Genomic DNA, 17507 nt, shown 5'->3' with positions numbered 1-17507 from the left:
CCTATGTGTTAATTTTTATAGCTTCTAGAAAGTGGTAGCACCCAGGAAAACCCCAAAGTAATGGAGAATGGTAATTCATTATTCTGTGGTTATTTTAAGCTCCCTCATTGGAAGTGTTAGGACTAGTTATTCAACTAGAAGAATTGATTGAAATGGAGACTCTTTCGTAATGATAAGTGTCTTTTGGTTATCTCATCAATTTTGCCTGTTTGAATGTCATTTCTCAGGTGGGAATGTTCTAGATTCCTCCCTTACAGGCAAGGCCCGTGTCATAAGCATAGCTGAGAGCTCTGGTTTTGAGAGCCAAATGAAGTACTTCCTGTTGTTTTCTGCATTGCTGTTTGGAATGCCCCATAGGTCCATGGGTTCCCAGTATGAATATGCTTTGCCCACATTCAGATGGGACCTATGCCTGGTTTAATGCTCTGCTGTCACTGTCCTGAAATGCCTAATACTTTTTGAACAAGGGGCTCTGCATTGTTATTTTGTCCTGGACCCCACAGTAGTGCAGTTGGCCCTGCCCACGGGAACTGTATCTTATTCACCTTGATTTCCCCGAACACACTTAGCACGGTGCCTGATGCACAAATGAGTGAGTGAATGATGCGAGCTCCCCTTGTTCTGAACATAAAATGACTTGGTTATTGTTGCTTTTTGAGTTGCTCATAGGAGTGCGGTTTAGGTCCGTCAGTGGGTTCCCAAGATGAATATTCTTCAGATACAGTGAGGGGATGCTTGAGTGGTTAGGTGGAAGTGGGGGTGGAGAATAAACTTTGAAAGAGTACAGATTCTCCGGCTCCACTTCTGTTTTCCTGAATCAACATTTTCTGTGAAGATTGATGAGGAATCTGTGATTGAAAAAGCTTCTTAGGTCCTCTAGTGTCTGTGCACAGGGTATGTATGGTCTTCTCCCATAGAGCTCTGGAAGGTCTGTAGGTCTGCTCTGCCGTGGACATGGGTTTCTGGCTTATCTAGGTTGCCAAAATAAAAAAGGGCTTGATTCAAGTGACGTCAAATGCAATTTAGGAGATAACAGGACGTGGCCAGGCTAAGAGAGTATAACACACCCAGGTCCCCGATGATACGTCTGTGATACCAACAAGGCTACCATTTGTCTGATTGTTTATGCCTCCATTGGAAGGGATCTGAAGCTTTGTGCAGCTTATGCTTCCTAACTCCCAAAGCATGAGTGAAGGTTGGCCTTACAAACCATGCTAGAGCATAAAGCACCTGCGGCCCGCTGCAGTCACCGCTCTCTCCTCAGGCTTGGCAACATGGGATCTACTTCCAGGTGGAAGTAACTAGAGGGTAATGGAGCCTGGAAAGGCCCAGTGGTCAGCCTGGTGCCTTCATGTGCGGCTTGGGTGTGGGCCTTGCCAGAACCACTACAGATTTGAGGGGGCCGGGGGCGGAGCAGAGTGTCTACAGGTAGCTGTGGGTTGGATGTAGGCTTGTCTATGGGATGTAGGCCTGTCAGAAAGCAATGACCCAGTGCAGGAGGACACCTTATCCAAGTCACGGGTCAGAATGGTGGCGATGATGTGCGTCCCTTAATGAAAGATGAAGCTTCTAAGATGCATGTCTCCTCACACGTACAGAACCTTGTCACTCTAGACACGCTGGAGATGCAAAGTTCTCGCTGCTGAATGAGAGCATCTAGTCTGTGAGCAACGCCTGAGAACGAAGTCTCACGAGGAGAGGGGGAAGCATCCTGAAGTGTCTCTCACCAGAAGGCAAGTTGTGTCCTTTGAGCGTAGGCATCCCCAGAGCTCAGGAGCAGGCTGTTGCCGACAGCTCAGCACTAAACAATGCCTGGCTGTCCTTGGCTACGAAGGGTGTTCAGACGAAGGTCTAGTTGTTAACCAAGGCAAGAGGAAATTGCTTAGAATGGGTGGAACCATAGAAAGGACAACAACTAATAGCAAGGGATAAAAAAAAAAATCAGAAACAGAAGGTCATTGTTTAACCACTTGCTTGCTTTCATTCATTACTCAGTAACTGTGTTTTGAGCATCTTTAATGGGCCGGGCACTATGGAGGCACTAGGACACAGGAGTGAGAAGACAGGATGATTCCTGATGTCAGGGAACCTGAATTTTGGTGGGAAAGAGACACCATGAATCAACATGTCAGAGTTATGAGTGCTGTGAAGAGCATGCAAATAGTATTATGGGAAAGACCGTGGAGCTCACAGTGGTGGTCAGGGACGGGGGGTTGGGGGGGAGCCCTCTTCCTTCCTTCTACACCAAATATAGTTACTACAGTAACCTGTTACTTTGTCATGGGCTCAGTTCCCTTTTCTTTTGACCCATTATCTATTTCACATGCTTGGCCAGGCCATTGAATACGCTTGGCTGTATGGGATAATTTATGGGGGGCTTAGACTGAGTTTAGTGACGTCTATTATGTCAGTATTATACTAGCAAGTAGCCCCATTCTAATTATTGAGTATGTATTAATTGAGTGTTAAAGAATGTAATGTTTCAGGGCGCAGGGCTGGCTCAGTTAGTAGAACACGTGACTCTTGATCTTGGGGCTGTGAGTTGAAGCTGCACATTGGGCGTAGAGCTTACTTAAAAAAAGTGTTACAAATAAATGAAGAATGTAAGGTTTCACGAATATATATTTTCTTTCTTTTTATCATAAATGTTTGGCTGACTTGAAAATAAAAACAAAATGCCAACAGGTAATGTTTTCTTCTAATATTCAGGTTGACTTGTGGCAGATTTCCCCATTGTTTTGTGTTTACCCAAATAAATTGAGACTGGCCAATGATTAAAGAGGTGACATTTTTACCATTAAACATTTACTATAAAACAAGAGTATAAGTGAAATAAGTCAAGCAGAGAAAGACCATTATATGGTTTCACTCATTTATGGAACATAAGAAATAGCAGGACGATCGGGAGGAGAAGGAAAGGAAGAATGAAGGGAGGGGTAAAGAGAAGGGGGAATGAACCACGAGAGACTATAGACCCTGGGAAACAAACTGAGGGCTTCAGAGGGAAGGGGGGTGGGGCATTGGGATAGGCTGGTGGTGGGTAGTAAGGAGGGCACATATTGCATGGTGCACTGGGTGTTATACGCAAATAATGAATCATGGAACACTACATCAAAAACTAAGGATATGCTGTATGGTGACTAACCTAACATAACATAAAAAATTATTAAAAAATTAAAACAAGAGTATATGTGAAATCAACAATTTTTATCATATTTTATATCTTTCATGTAGATTTAATTCATTGTAATTTTAACAAGTCAGACCATGTGGGATAATTGGTGTTTTTAAATTCTGGGCTTATAGAAATTTTGGGTGTTATTAAAATGACTAAATATAGAGTTAATATGCTATATGCATAAGAACAGATATGCTTTCTGAATTCTGAATTAGATAAAATCAAATTTAAACTTTTGCTGAACCGATATCAATAACTGATAACTTTTAGAACACCAATTAGAGAATGCAACAGAAAAATCATAAGTAGATGTATTTTCAAATTTTAAATAAATTTCTAGATTCACCAGCCAGATGTATGAAGTAAAAATATGTTCTTTAAATTTTGGTGTTTCTAGTATTTTGGACCACCTGATCTAATCCCTGTCATCTTGTATGTGAGGAAAATGGAGACTTAGAGAAGCGAAACAATTTGTTTTAGGATCTGGGGATTATTTCACTTTGAAGTATTTACAGAAACCAGTTTCAACCATTTCTAAGTAGAAAGGCTGTTTTACATAGTAGTTATAAATATTCCCCATTCTGGATTGTGATTCTGGTTGGGTTTTTTTGTTTTGTTTGTTTTCCATACACACCAGCTCTATAAACTTGGGTAAGTTACGAAATTTCTCTAGAGGCTTTAGTTCCTCATCAGTATAGTCTGGAAAATGGTCATGTCCTTCCTCCTGGAAGCATTGTACTGGGGATTGAGGGACACAATTACCACAAGCATTTGGTGTAATATATTGCATAGAGAAAGAAATTGGGGATAATAATTATTATTTAAGACAAAGCCTTCAAAAACAGCCAAAAAAAAAAAAAAACCCAACCCAGAAATCCTTCTATCAAATAGATCTTTCAAGAAGATGACCCTTTTAAACAACATATGTTGGGAGCACCTAAAATATAGAAGTGTTCCTGGTTATTTCAGATGAAGGAAATCAGCCTCTGTATTAATCTTTTTCTTGAAAATTAAGTTTAGTTAAATATCCGTTCTATAACAGTGTTATTAGCACCCTACCAAGTAAATGACTTATTTTATTTTGCTTTAAAGTATAGCTCATACTTAACAGAAATAATATAGCACTTGCTGTATGCCAGGGGCATATAGCAATACATTCAGTCCTCACAAAAAAACCAATGCGACAGGAGTCATCATCATCCCTATATGACAGATGTTGAAACGTTAGCACAGAGAGGTCAGGTGGAAAGCCTGAAGTCACTTGGCTGATAGGTGAAGGTGGGGTCTCTACCTGCCTGAACACTAGACCCACTACTCTCACATATTACACTGTATCGGGTGTACTGCGGGAGGAGGCGTGCTAGGAGAAAGGACCCTCTCGTTACTGTGTAGATCCAGATTTGATTTGCCAGGATGGGTGCTGATTCAACCCAATATTGGCTTCTGAGAACCCCATTTTATAGGGATACTTCTACAATATTAAAAATGGCTGCCAGTTGGGGGCACCTGGGTGGCTCAATTAATTGTCTGACTCTTGATTTCAGCTCAGGTCATGATCTCAGGGTGGGTGGGATGGAGCCCTCACCAGGCTCTCTGCTTAGCACAGTCTGCTTGTCCCTCTCCCTCTGCTCCTCTTTCTCTCTCTCTCTCAAATAAATACAGTCTTTAAAAAATGGCTGCCACTAATTGACTATTTCCACGAATCATAAACTCTACTAGGGACTTCAACTATTTTTCTTTGTCCATAATAACCCCCTGAGATATGATGATGATGATAGATAGATACAATGATGTACATTTTACAGATGATGGAACTGAGTCTGAGTGAAGTGTATAACCTTCCCCAAATCAGAGTTTTTTTTGTCTCCAAAGCCAATGTAATACTTAAGTTTCTATTCTGAATATTGTGTATTTCTCAGGTCTGTGCCACTAAAACTGTTAATATGATTATGAACAGTAAAGTCAGTCAACAGGGTATTATGGAGAATGTCCCCCACTCTTCTAGAATAAAATTGAATTTATATATATAAATATAGAATGTTTATATATATATAAATATAGAATGTTTATATATATATAAATATAGAATGTTTATATATATAAATATAGAATGTTTATATATATAAATATAGAATGTTTATATATATATAAATATAGAATGTTATATATATATAAATATAGAATGTTATATATATATATATATATATATAAAACCTGGCATTTATATAGATATAAATATAAATATAATCAGAAATTATGTGTTTCATCTCCATAAAGTAGTGAATGCCTCATACAGAAAATGAGAGCTGGGTTTTGGACTAGATGGTCTCTTTCTACGCTAGGGCTTTCATCTTCTCAGCAAGGATGAAAATTAAGCTGAATCTTCCCTTACAGAACACTAGATGGCGCACAAGAACAAAAGAGATAGAAGACATTTACAGGACACATTCTAATTGCGGTAGTATTTATTTTCTGAAGTGAATCATTGCGGATTTCAGACTACCGATAACTAACAGAAGGAACACCTGACCCGATATCTTGACAGCATAAAACTCTGCCTTATCTCCAATTTGGAGTAGAATTTTGATAATCTAATAGAAAGCCAGGTCTTTATTTTTAGCAGAACATTAACCAAACCGATCTGGCATTATTTCGATTAAGTAACTCTAGCTCTACTGTGGCAAAATTAAATTAAACTGAATATCTGAAAAAGTCGGTATGTCGAGGACTACTCCTGTGAGCTCTATAAAATGAGTTTCTATGCTATTTTGGACATTACAATATGTTACCAGGAACACAGGCTTGTGACATTATGCAGAGCACAAAGAAAATGAACAGGAAGGGTACACATTTATATCTAGATGTCTTTTGTGGGGTCATGAAACTTCTAGACTTTGGCCTCTATTAATTCAATTTATATTTTTAACTATTAATTATTAGCCTGAATATTAATATCACCAATTTTTTTGTTTGTTTCTCTTGATCATCTGTGCTTTCTTTGAGGAGTTGCAGAGCCTGGTGAGGCAGAAGGAAGCACAAGGTAGGAAACAAAGGAGAGAAATTACAAGGGTAAAGACAAAGAATGAACTATTCAGGTTAGATGCTCTAATGTGACCCAGGTCGATATCATTTCACCACATTTTCTGAATGTCTCCGAAGAAATGAAAAATAATCGTGGACAGAAGGATGAGTTTCAGGCTTGTACCTTCAAATAAAACATTGGGAAGGGATACACTAGCCTATGTTAATTTTAAAAACAGCTTCCCTGGAGGGGCGCCCAGGTGGCTCAGTCGGTTAAGCAACCGACTCTTTCTTTTGGCTCGGCTCATGATCTCAGGGTCATGGGATTAAGCCCCGTGTTGGGCTCTGTGCTCAGTGCAGTCTGCTTGTCCTTCCCAACCCCCATCCCCACCCTGCTTGCTTGTTCCCTCTCTCTCTTAAATCTGGCATTAAAAAAATTTTTTTTTCCAGTTAATCCACAACATGACATAAGTCTGGCACTCAAATGGCACACTTATCTCAAGACCATACTGATATTCAAAGTTGGACATTAAGAATCAGACCTCGTTCCTCCAATTCAGTAGCCATGTGACCCTGGGCTTGATACTCTACCCCCAAGCCTCAGTTTTCTTATCTGTAAGGTGGGGATAATAACTAAATCCCCCTCACAGAACTGTGTGGAGAATTAAATGAGCTAATACAAATAGTAGCAAATGTTAGGCACATAATAAGTGCTCCATAAGTAACTCTCAAACATGCTTCAAAATAGCTGGACCATCCTTACCCCAAGTGCTCAGCCCTTAATGGTTTACGCAGTTGTGAAGAGCAAAGACACTCATGAGGCACACCTTTAATGCTACTATTTTTCTTCTCTCCAGGAAAGTGGAATTTTTTTTTAAGATTTTATTTATTTATATGAGAGAGAAAGAGAGTGGGGATGGGGGCAAACAGAGGGAGAGGAAGACGGAAGGGATCCCAAGCAGACTCTGCCCTGAGCGGAGCCGGATGTGGGGCTCAAGCTCAGACCCTGAGATTATGACCTGAGCTGAAACCAAGGGTCGGTTGCTTGACTGACTGAGCCACCCAGGTGCCCCATTAATTGGAATATTCTTTCAGTGTTGCCCTGTTTCTTTTTCAGTAATGCTCCAGTGCCCTTACCTCCCACCCTAGGGTCCCACTCCTTCTCAGAGAACCTTGGACACTATAGGTCGCTTTAAGAAAACAAAACCAAAACCAAAGGTACTTTCCCAGTTATTGTGACCCCTAACAGGTAACCTAATGCTTGAACCCAGTTGTTCTGTTACTAGCCAGATAAAGAGACTTTTTGATGTTTGGAAGCTGCTTTCTTGGACTTAAACACAACTTACCTCCAACTCCAGAACTGGATACAACTCATCACATGGGGATGCTTGACCTCATGTTAATTACCCTCATTTTGAGAAGATTAGACAAATACCAAATATTTCAGGAAGGAAAATAGGTTTTGTTTAGGCTCCCAGACCATTCCCACCTACATGCTGGCCTTGTCTCTAAGGAAGTTAATTTTTTTTAGTAACTTAGGTGAATGGGTAAAAGATTATTAAGAAGCATGTTATTTTGGCACAAGCTCGAGTGAGGCCTTGGAGAACAGGATGTGGTTTATTGCATGCTAAGTCTGCTTCGTGGCTAGCAAGGTGGAATCCAGCACGTCCCTTAACTCTTGTCGTCTTAGAACCTCATCTATAAATGTGAAGCGGGGCCTGGTGGGTGTTAACATGGGTCCAAGCTCTAACCTTCTAAGATTTTTTTTTTTTTTGTAAGCTTCACACCTGAAGAGAGTAACCAAATGTAGGGCACGTAATTTTTAATCACAGCCCCAAATTATTTCAGGACAGTGTTGTCATAATTAATATTCAAAAGTTCTTAGAGATACTTAGATGAAAGCTCAAAAGGAAAGCTGATCATAGCTTAGAAGATTCAACGAGTAATTAATTGCAAATGACTAAGGCTCTTCCTCCTGCTTCAGGAGCACAGGAATAGGAAAAGTAATAAAAGCGACTCACATTCTTCCTGGCATGCCTCAGAGCCTAAGGAAATTTCTGATGTGATTTAGCATGCTGCGTTTTCTACCCTTGTTAATTATTGCGAAATAGAATCTGTTTAATATCAAATAGTACTGCTAACCTCATTTGTGATTCTGAATAGTCTAATAACATCCTGTGTCAACAGTATCAACTAACCACAGATTCCACGGCACACAGAAGCATCTCTCCTCCTTCATCAGTTCTATATTTCTTCATTGCACCTGTATGATCTCCCTTACGTGCGAATCCTAAAAAAAAAAAAAAAAAAAAAGGACTTCAGAAAGACAGAATGGATAGGTGATTGCTGGGGGTGGAGGAAATGGGTGGAGGTGGTCAAATGTACAAACATCCAGGTATAAGTTAGTTTTGCGATGTCATGTACAGCACGGTGACTACAGTTCACAGTACTGTGTGGTCTACTAGGAAGTTGCTAAGAGTACATCTTAAAAGTTCTCATCACACCAAAAAATGTAACTGTGAGGTGATGTTAACTAAATTTGTGGTAATGATTTCACAATATATACATCTATCAGATCATTATATGGTGCACCTTAGACTAATATAATACTGTATATCGATTACATCAGTAAAACGGGGGGGAGAAAGGGGCGCCTGGGTGGCACAGCGGTTAAGCGTCTGCCTTCGGCTCAGGCCGTGATCCCGGTGATCCGGGATCGAGCCCCACATCAGGCTCTTCCGCTATGAGCCTGCTTCTTCCTCTCCCACTCCCCCTGCTTGTGTTCCCTCTCTCACTGGCTGTCTCTATCTCTGTCGAATAAATAAATAAAATCTTAAAAAAAAAAAAAACCGTGGGGAGAAAAAGTAGAGCCAATGTCTGGGCATGCCTGTAACAGAGTGGTTTTTTTTTTTTCTTCTAATGAGGATGCTGGACAATGATAACAGAAATTCATACTTAGTCGAAATAAAAGTGTCAAGTGGGAAAAGGAAACTTTAAAGTGGGCAAGTATTGTTATAGGTTGGATCAGTGGGCTTCAAAGCAGAAACTAGAATTGGAGGGGATTAGACTGGAAGAGGTTTTAGAAGTTCTTTGTTCATCTTTCCCTTTTCACATGTAAGGAAAGTAAGGAGAGAAACTGAGGCACGTGCCCATGGTCATATGACAGGTTAATATTAGAGCCGGGACTAGAATCCAGGACTCCTGGCACCCAAGTTCAGAACTCCTCCTCCCCATCACATTGCCTGTCTTTGCAGTCATTTGATATAGGGAGGAAAAATGGAAAGCACAGAATCTGCAAACTGTGTAATCCTGCTGAATTTGTTGATTTTTGTGTTTGACTTCTACTTTTGACACCGAGACAGAAAGTTCTGGTTTCATGCATTACAAAGTGCACGGCATCTGAATAATCTCATTACTTCTGGGAGAAAAGTATGTGGAATTAACCGTATTTTCTTCCCAGGGAGAAATAATTATTTTTTGACGGGCTTAGAGTACATACTCTTAATATTAATATTCAATATAGCAGTAACTTCTAATAATACATTTGCGTGGTATGTGTTTGTGTGTAAGTGAAAGTAAAACCAAATGAATTATTAAGACAGGATGAGGCGAGCCATGCCTGATCAGTGTCTGTCAAGACTCTTGCATAAGCCAAGACAGCCGCGCTGAGACGCGCTCCAATTTCTTAATGCAAGAGCTTCCGTTATAGCCTGGTATGAACAAAAACACCCTATCAGGAAGGTTTCTTCTCAGTCGTGATCCTTTTAACTCCGAGTGCGTGGATATGTTTTTGCTGTGGACTTGGAAAATTGGTGTCAGTCTGGCATAGCTCAAGAATACTCCATTTTTATTTCTCAAATCCTCTTGGGGAAATTTAGAGACAAACAGCTCTAGATCACAGCCAAGGTGCCGGAACGCCTGCAAAGCAAACCTGATCTTACAGAATCTGCTAAGATTTTGATAGACTGAGCTATTAGTGAAAATAGAGGATTGGAGGATTCATCTCCCTATCTTGGACCCACTGTACCTGCTCTCATCTAGAATCCAGGGGATTCCAGATATGTCCAAATTCTGGTTTGCCCACTTATATCTGTATAGAAACACAAGTTTGATAGTTTCCCGAGAGCCTGAATTCCCCCTATATATGAGTTAACCTTAGGTATAGAACTGGAAGCATACCATATATGTAAATGATAACTGCTCGTTTACCTGCCTAATCAATAGAGAAGAGAAAATACTGTGAGGAAGGTGGCTTTTTTTTTTCTTTAAGCAGCACTGACGTCTAAGAATGGAGATTTATTGGAAAAGGGAAAATGTTAGAAAAAAGTATTCAAGAATACATGAATTGGGGCGCCTGGGTGGCTCAGTCGTTAAGCTTCTGCCTTCGGCTCAGGGCGTGATCTCAGAGTCCTGGGATCGAGCCACACACTGGGCTCCTCCGCTGGGAGCCTGCTTCTTTCTCTCCCACTCCCCCTGCCATTGTTCCCTCTCTCGCTGGCTGTCTCTCTCTCTGTCAAATAAATAAAATCTTAAAAAAATAATAATACATGAATGGTCACTTCCCAAGAACTCCAAAGAATTGCTAGAACATAACACAGTAAGAAGAGCTGGATTCTTCTCTCTGGTCCCAGAGTTTTCTTGTCAAATTATTAGTTTGCATTATAATGTGGTTTTAATTTTTTAAATTCATGTAATTAACATGTTGTATTAGCTTCAAGTGTACAATATAGTGATTCAACAATTCTATACATTTCTCCGTGCTCATCAAGATAAGTGCACCCTTAGTCCCCTTTATCTGTTTCCTCCTTAGCTCTCCCACTTCCCCTCTGGCAACCACCACTTCTCTGTATTTAAAGAAACTGGGCTTTTGTCTTTTTTTTTTTTTCTCCTATGTTCGTCTGTTTTGTTTCTTAAATTTCACATGAGTGAAATCATATGGTATTTGTCTTTCTCTACAAAGTTATAATTTTTCTTTCAGAATTTGTTCCCTACTACATTTTTTAAGTGAATTTAAAAAAAAATTAAAGATTTGCCAAGGTTGGGCGCCTGGGTGGCTTAGTTGGTTAAGCTACTGCCTTCTGCTCGGGTCATGATCCTGGGGTCCTGGGATCGAGCCCTGCCTTGGGCTCCTTGCTCAATGGGGAGCCTGCTTCACCCTCTTCCTCCACCTTCCCCACCCCTCCATGCTGTCTCTCATGCATTCTCTCAAATAAATAAAATCTTAAAAAAATTAAAAAAAACTTTTTTCTCTTATATACATGGGAATTCATCATTGGAATTTAATGTCCCTTAACCCTCGCATTTAACACCTTCCTATCTGCTATCTATTGGGATGCCAGAGGCAAATGCATTGCTCTTACAAATAGTCTTATGGTCTCTTCTCTTTTTGTGATAATAGTAAAAAAAAAAAAAATCCAAAATGAAAAACAGCCTCATTTTTCTTGTGATTATGTAAAGTGCTCATAAAATATTTAAACATAAAGAAATGTTTGAAAGCTAAAATTGTTCCAAGATAACTACTATTAATAGTTTAAGGACCATCCTTTCGTGATTCTTTTTATACATGATGTTATTTATTGTGTAATTTTTTTCTCATAGTCTTTTTTCTCTCCCCTCGCTGCCATGACTGCTTTCAAAACACTACAAAAACAGGAAATCCCTATTTACAACCTGGTGTGTAATCATATAGAAACATACGGGCGTAATGTATTTTGAGGTGTGTTTTATAAAAATAATCTTATACTGCTAGAGCTTAAAACCTCTTCTGAATATAGAATTCTAGATTTCTATCCATTTCCCTCTCATTTTTTTTTCAATACCTGTCTCACTCTCACCTAATCCAACAGCATTTGTCTTGGCATCCTGCCTTTGTAGAGGATTTCCAAGGCATTCAGCTTGGTTTTCATAGAAACCATTCTTTCTGAACTTCTAATTCATCAATTTGAATAATATATCATTAAATTCCTTAATTAAAAAAACAGGTGAAGCTGGTCTGAATAGCTTACAAACTCTTGGTCACCCTATGTAACTCAAATGATAAGAGGAGAGCGTCACCAACCTAGACAGAAGCCTGCAGATTTCCAGCATTCTGCTTCTGCCAGCGGGCTGCACATGGGGTTGGGAGAAGTGTTGTATATGCGTTTGGCATCTATTAAACTGGTGGAGACTATATATGCCATGTTGTGACATCTCCACCATCACCCCAGAGATTCTTTTAAATTTGTAATTATAGGAAGAAAACAAAACACTTTGTTGACAATGACCAAATTTGCACCCTATTTACTAATTTTGTATCCTTTAAATAATAGTGTTCTGAGACCAATTCCCAGTTTGTCTTTACTGATATTTTGATGATCAACCTTATTCAGTATGTCAAATATTAGAGTCCTATCGAATCTCCTGCATGTTTCACATTTTGCTAAAAGGGTGTAGTCTTCCCCTTGGTATATGTCACTTCCGGAATCGGAGTCCTTATTAGGAAGCCTGCATCTTTGCTTTCTTCTTCTCCTACCTGCCAAAGTAGCTTGGAGCATTACTGCAAAATAACAGCAGGCTCATTATTTTGTGGGTTATCTAGTCTAGAAGTTACAATGAGAGTGGCAGGCCGGACATGCCAGAGTCTGGAATTGGGTCCGCTAGAAGGTAGGCTGGTTCGTATTAGGAGTCTGGCATGTCAGGAGTCAAAGTTTGAGGGAAGCTGACCAAGCTGGGAGGGATGGGCCAGGACCACAGTCCAGGCAGGCAAACTGTCAACTCCAAGAAATTAACAAAGAGATGAGTCAAAAACTCAAGTTTAGAATCCTACGGAGAGAAGGTCATGGCACCAGGCAGAGAAATGTGCAGGGAGGAGGGTGGAGGATGTATTTAAGGACTCCATGTGTCAGCATCTAAACACTGGGCCTTAGGAACAGATCACGTAGCAGCAATATAAGGGCACTTGATACGGGAGTCATTTGAGGAAAGTTATGTCTCAATAATGAGGGAAAGAGCACAGAAGGTCATGCAGAATTGATAAATACTCCTCTCATTATTTATTTAGGTACCTGTAAAGTTCACCTCTTCGGTATAGCCTTTAAAGGGGTCAGAAGCAAGAAGCAGAAATGGGAGGTGGTGAGGATGACGTTCAGTTCGTGTTTGTGCAGCTCAACTGTTTGTTAATTGCTCGGTGCCGCAAAGAGGAAGAAGCTGGTGGCCACTTGGCTATACTTACTCATTCTAGATGAACTGGTTTCTTCTACTTTATGAACCTGGGTTATCAGTCTACAAAAAGGAAGGGAAAAGGAAATCCATTAACTCAGTGTAGCCTATAGCAGATCATGGGGGTAATGACCAACAGTACGTAAATTCTTTACCTTAGTTTCAATAAAAATAAGGTGACAGAATATACTGAACTTATTGTCTCTTGTGAAATCATGAAAGTAAATGGATTACACCTTTTTCTTTGACTTTTCCCATTTAAGAAAAAGGATAGCTACAAAATATGAACAGAGAATTTTAGAATTGTTTGTGTTTTGTAAAGTTGTTATTAATGCTATTTGCCTGCTATGCTTTAACTGTTTGTAGGAAAGTGTCTAGTGGTGTTGGCCCATTTTATGTGATTAATTGTATTTCTGCATTGATCACTTTTCATCATTGTTACATGTTACCTTACTTATAAGGGAAACCTGGAAAATCTTAGTTAAGCCAATTTATAAAGTGCTTTATTTTTAAGGATAGCAAAAGTAAAAAGTACCAGAGGGTGTCTGATCTGTGTATTTATAAGCCATGTGAATAATGGATTAAAGTTTAAATATAGTTGATTTTTCTGCATAAATACTGGAGCTTTAGATTAAGGTTCTAGAATAAAGAAGCAGCTTGCCTATAAAGTTACTACAGATTATTCTAAAACAAACCAGAAGTGTTGTCCCCTTTGAAGGAAATTTATGAGAAAATGCCTTGGGGACCTGTTATTACAAGCGTGTCATGGATCAAAGTACTCCCGCAACCCCTCTACTGGAATATCTTTTGGAATAGGCTTAAGAGCCACATAAAAGTCTCTCGCATAGACAATTCTTTTGCGGTATTAGAATGTGTTTTATTGTAAAGCCAGTTGACTTACTTTATAGTCACTTGTGAGCTGTAGGCTGTCCCTGGCAATTTAAGGGGAACTAATGGGGTTGTGTGTGTAGAAGTGCTGCTTTGCTTTCTCTAGTTAGGGGGATCTTTGTGTTTTAATTACATAATAAAAACTTGTATCTTCCCTGGTATAACTTTTTCACTTCTGGTTTTGTTTGTAGTTACCCTCAGTTTTTGTTTTCAATTTCAGCTCAGCTCATCTTCAAATTGCTGGTCTATCCAAAGAAAATGGTTGGGTTTTTTTGTTTTTGTTTTGTTTTTAAATGTAGTTATGGTGTTCCTCTCCCAACACTCAGGAAAAAAAAAAAACAACCTTATAAATACATCATGTTTCTATTTGCTTTTTAAAAATTGTGGCACGTTATATGGAATATAAAATTGATTGCTTTTTTTAAACCATTTTTAAGCATACAATTTAGTGGCATTGAGAGCATTTGCGTTCCCACTGGATAACAGATGGAGGTATCTGGAGCCATTCAGAAGTCTACTTTTGGTAGGAATTCTGCCTCCACAAATCCATTGATGAAAGAAGAATACGGGTACCTTCATCTAACCATTATTTCATTTTGATTCCCCTTTGTGAAAAGAGCTGGTGTCAATTTACTATTCAATTATCATTCGTTTAACTAATACATGTGAAGAACCGCTTATATGCGTCTCCCTTAATAAAAGACAAAAAGGTGAGGGTCCCACCATTGAGGGATCTCACTGAGACTTACAGGGAGTCACAAGGAGACAGCCAGTTATAATCTCCTGTGGAAAGGTCTGTGATGATGCAAATGGCACTGAAGATGGAAGTCTCCAGGAAGGTTTGGCCCTGCCCTCCTAGGCAGGCAGAGAGCTGAGCAGCGTGAAGGATGAATAGAAATTTACCAGCTAGGGAGGCTGAAGGAGAGTAGTGTGGAAACGATGCGTACGGAGGCGGGGCTTTTGCGGGACACCAGGGTGTGCAGGGAGTGGCAGTGGCCTTACCGTGGCGATAGGCTGGTGTATCTGGAAGAACGTAGAGGTGAGGGTGGAAGGCCAATGGGCATTATCATGATGGGTAGATAATGCTGGTGTTTCCAAGGCGTGGCCTTACTCTGAGGGGTTCTTAGTTGTTACTTGTGTTGAGAAGTGGGGAAAAGTGGAGTAGGTAGCCAAAGAAGTTTGGGAAATATTTAGTAAAAAGGAAGGTTTTGTTTCCCGTTGTAGGACTTTTTTTTTTTTTTTTTAAGATTTTATTTATTTATTTATTTGACAGAGAGAGAGAGACAGCCAGCGAGAGAGGGAACACAAGCAGGGGGAGTGGGAGAGGAAGAAGCAGGCTCATAGCGGAGGAGCCTGATGTGGGACTCGATCCCGGAACGCCGGGATCACGCCCTGAGCCGAAGGCAGGCGCTTAACCGCTGTGCCACCCAGGCGCCCCTCCCGTTGTAGGACTTCTGAGAGGTTCACTCTACTGTGCACATTTTCCTAGGGTAAGAAATGTCATAGTCTGTTTCCTATTTTTTACTTATTTTTTAAAAATTTAGTTTTTGGGGAGGAGAAAGGCAGAAGGAGAGAGAGAATCAGAAGCAGGCTCCACACCCAGCACAGAGCCTGAGGTAGGGCTCGATCTCACAACTCCGAGATCATGACCTGAGCCAAAATCAAGAGTTGGACCCTTAACTGACTGAGCCAGCCAGGTGGCTGTAGCCTGTTTGCTAAATACACTGACTGCAGAATGCCTGACCTCTGTTCCACCTCTGATGGGGAAATGCTGCTGCAGGCCATGGGGACCCGTGGAAACACTTGATTCCTCAGACCAACTCTGTGTTCACCCCATTTTCTCTATAAAGTTGGGTATGAACCCTTTACATATTGAAAATTTCCAAAACCAGTGGCTAAAATCAAGGATCTTCAAAGCCAAAAAAGTTGCATCCAACTTAGTGTATTTTTTAATGTGATTGAAATTTATTTTGTAAATGTGCACAGATCCTTATTCCCTTTATTTATTATGAAAAGCTACACATAAAGCCTGTCCCAGTTAAGTTTTTTTTGTTGTTTGTTTCTTTAATGAGAGAAGAATGGATTAGAATGGAATATTTTCAATGTTAAAGGGATCCTGAAATTTATGGTTAGAAACTCCTTGTTATCTTGCACGTAGCCCATAGTAGAACAAATAATTTAGCCATTATAAAAAGAAACTAATCTCTGCGGTGGGATTATGGATAATTAATTTTCTTTATGCTTATTTGTAATTTTTCTATTTTCTGCAATGAGCATTTACTACTTGCATATTAAAATGTACTAATATAAAGACATTAAGCTGTAATAAAAATAGGAAATCAACAAGGACTGCTTCTTAAAGGTTGTCATTCAAGTTAGAGTATTAGCTGTATGTTTTACTCTGGTCAAAGAAATTTAAAATCACAATATACCATTCATTTTTGTCTTTATCACACAGTTTTGTTTACTGGCCTGTCTTTAGTGCATAGACTAGTGCCTATTAGATTTTCTTATAAATGCTGCAGATATTTTTTCCTGTAACTTTTGAGGTGTGATTTACCAATGGCAAAATGGAAGTGTATTAAGTATGCAGCTTGATGAGATCGTACAGATGTGTGCACCTGTGTAACCATCAGTCCAGATCAGGATAAAGTTAAACCCATCATCCCAAAATGTGCCCTGTGCTCTTTTTAGTCAAAAACTGCCCCGACTCTCCCACTATTCTGATTTCGATCACAATGGATTATTTTTGTCTATGAATGAACTTTGTTTAAAATGAAATACATATATGCTTTTGTGTCTGGCTATTTTTGGGGGGTATCTGGCTTTTTTCTAAATATAATGCTTTTGAAATTCACCTGTATTGTTTCACGTATCAAAAAAATAATTTAAAAAATGTTGATGGTATGAAAATAGCACAGTTTGTCCATTTTTCTATAAATGGGCATTTGGATGGTTTCTGGGTTTTGGATAATATAAATAAAATCAGGATGTCCTCTAGATTTAAGAAATTCAAGAAAGAAATAGGGCCATAAAAAAGGAACTATCAGAGGCAGGGTTTTTTTGTTTTTCCCATTTACTCAATTGGTGTCTAAAGATGAAAAAAGTTTTAGAAGGTAAGGCTTTTTGGATACAAAGTATACAAACATTTATTGAACACCTATTCATACTGCATTAAATACAAAATAAGCAAAGCTTTATAGAAATTTATCATTTATGAATG

The 17507-nt window shown here is 39.4% G+C and overlaps 1 protein-coding gene across 1 annotated transcript in view; it reads left to right on the top strand.

Annotated features, from left to right (window-relative positions):
* The window catches only part of ARHGAP18 (Rho GTPase activating protein 18), a 189293-nt gene that overhangs the window by 9557 nt on the left and 162229 nt on the right, over positions 1-17507 (top strand). The window lies entirely within an intron of this gene.

This window comes from Ursus americanus, chromosome 11 (assembly GCF_024610735.1).
Source record: "Ursus americanus isolate L20-20 chromosome 11, mUrsAme1.1.p, whole genome shotgun sequence".
Taxonomy (NCBI): Eukaryota; Metazoa; Chordata; class Mammalia; order Carnivora; family Ursidae; genus Ursus; species Ursus americanus.
This window is presented reverse-complemented; position numbering and strand designations above follow the sequence as displayed.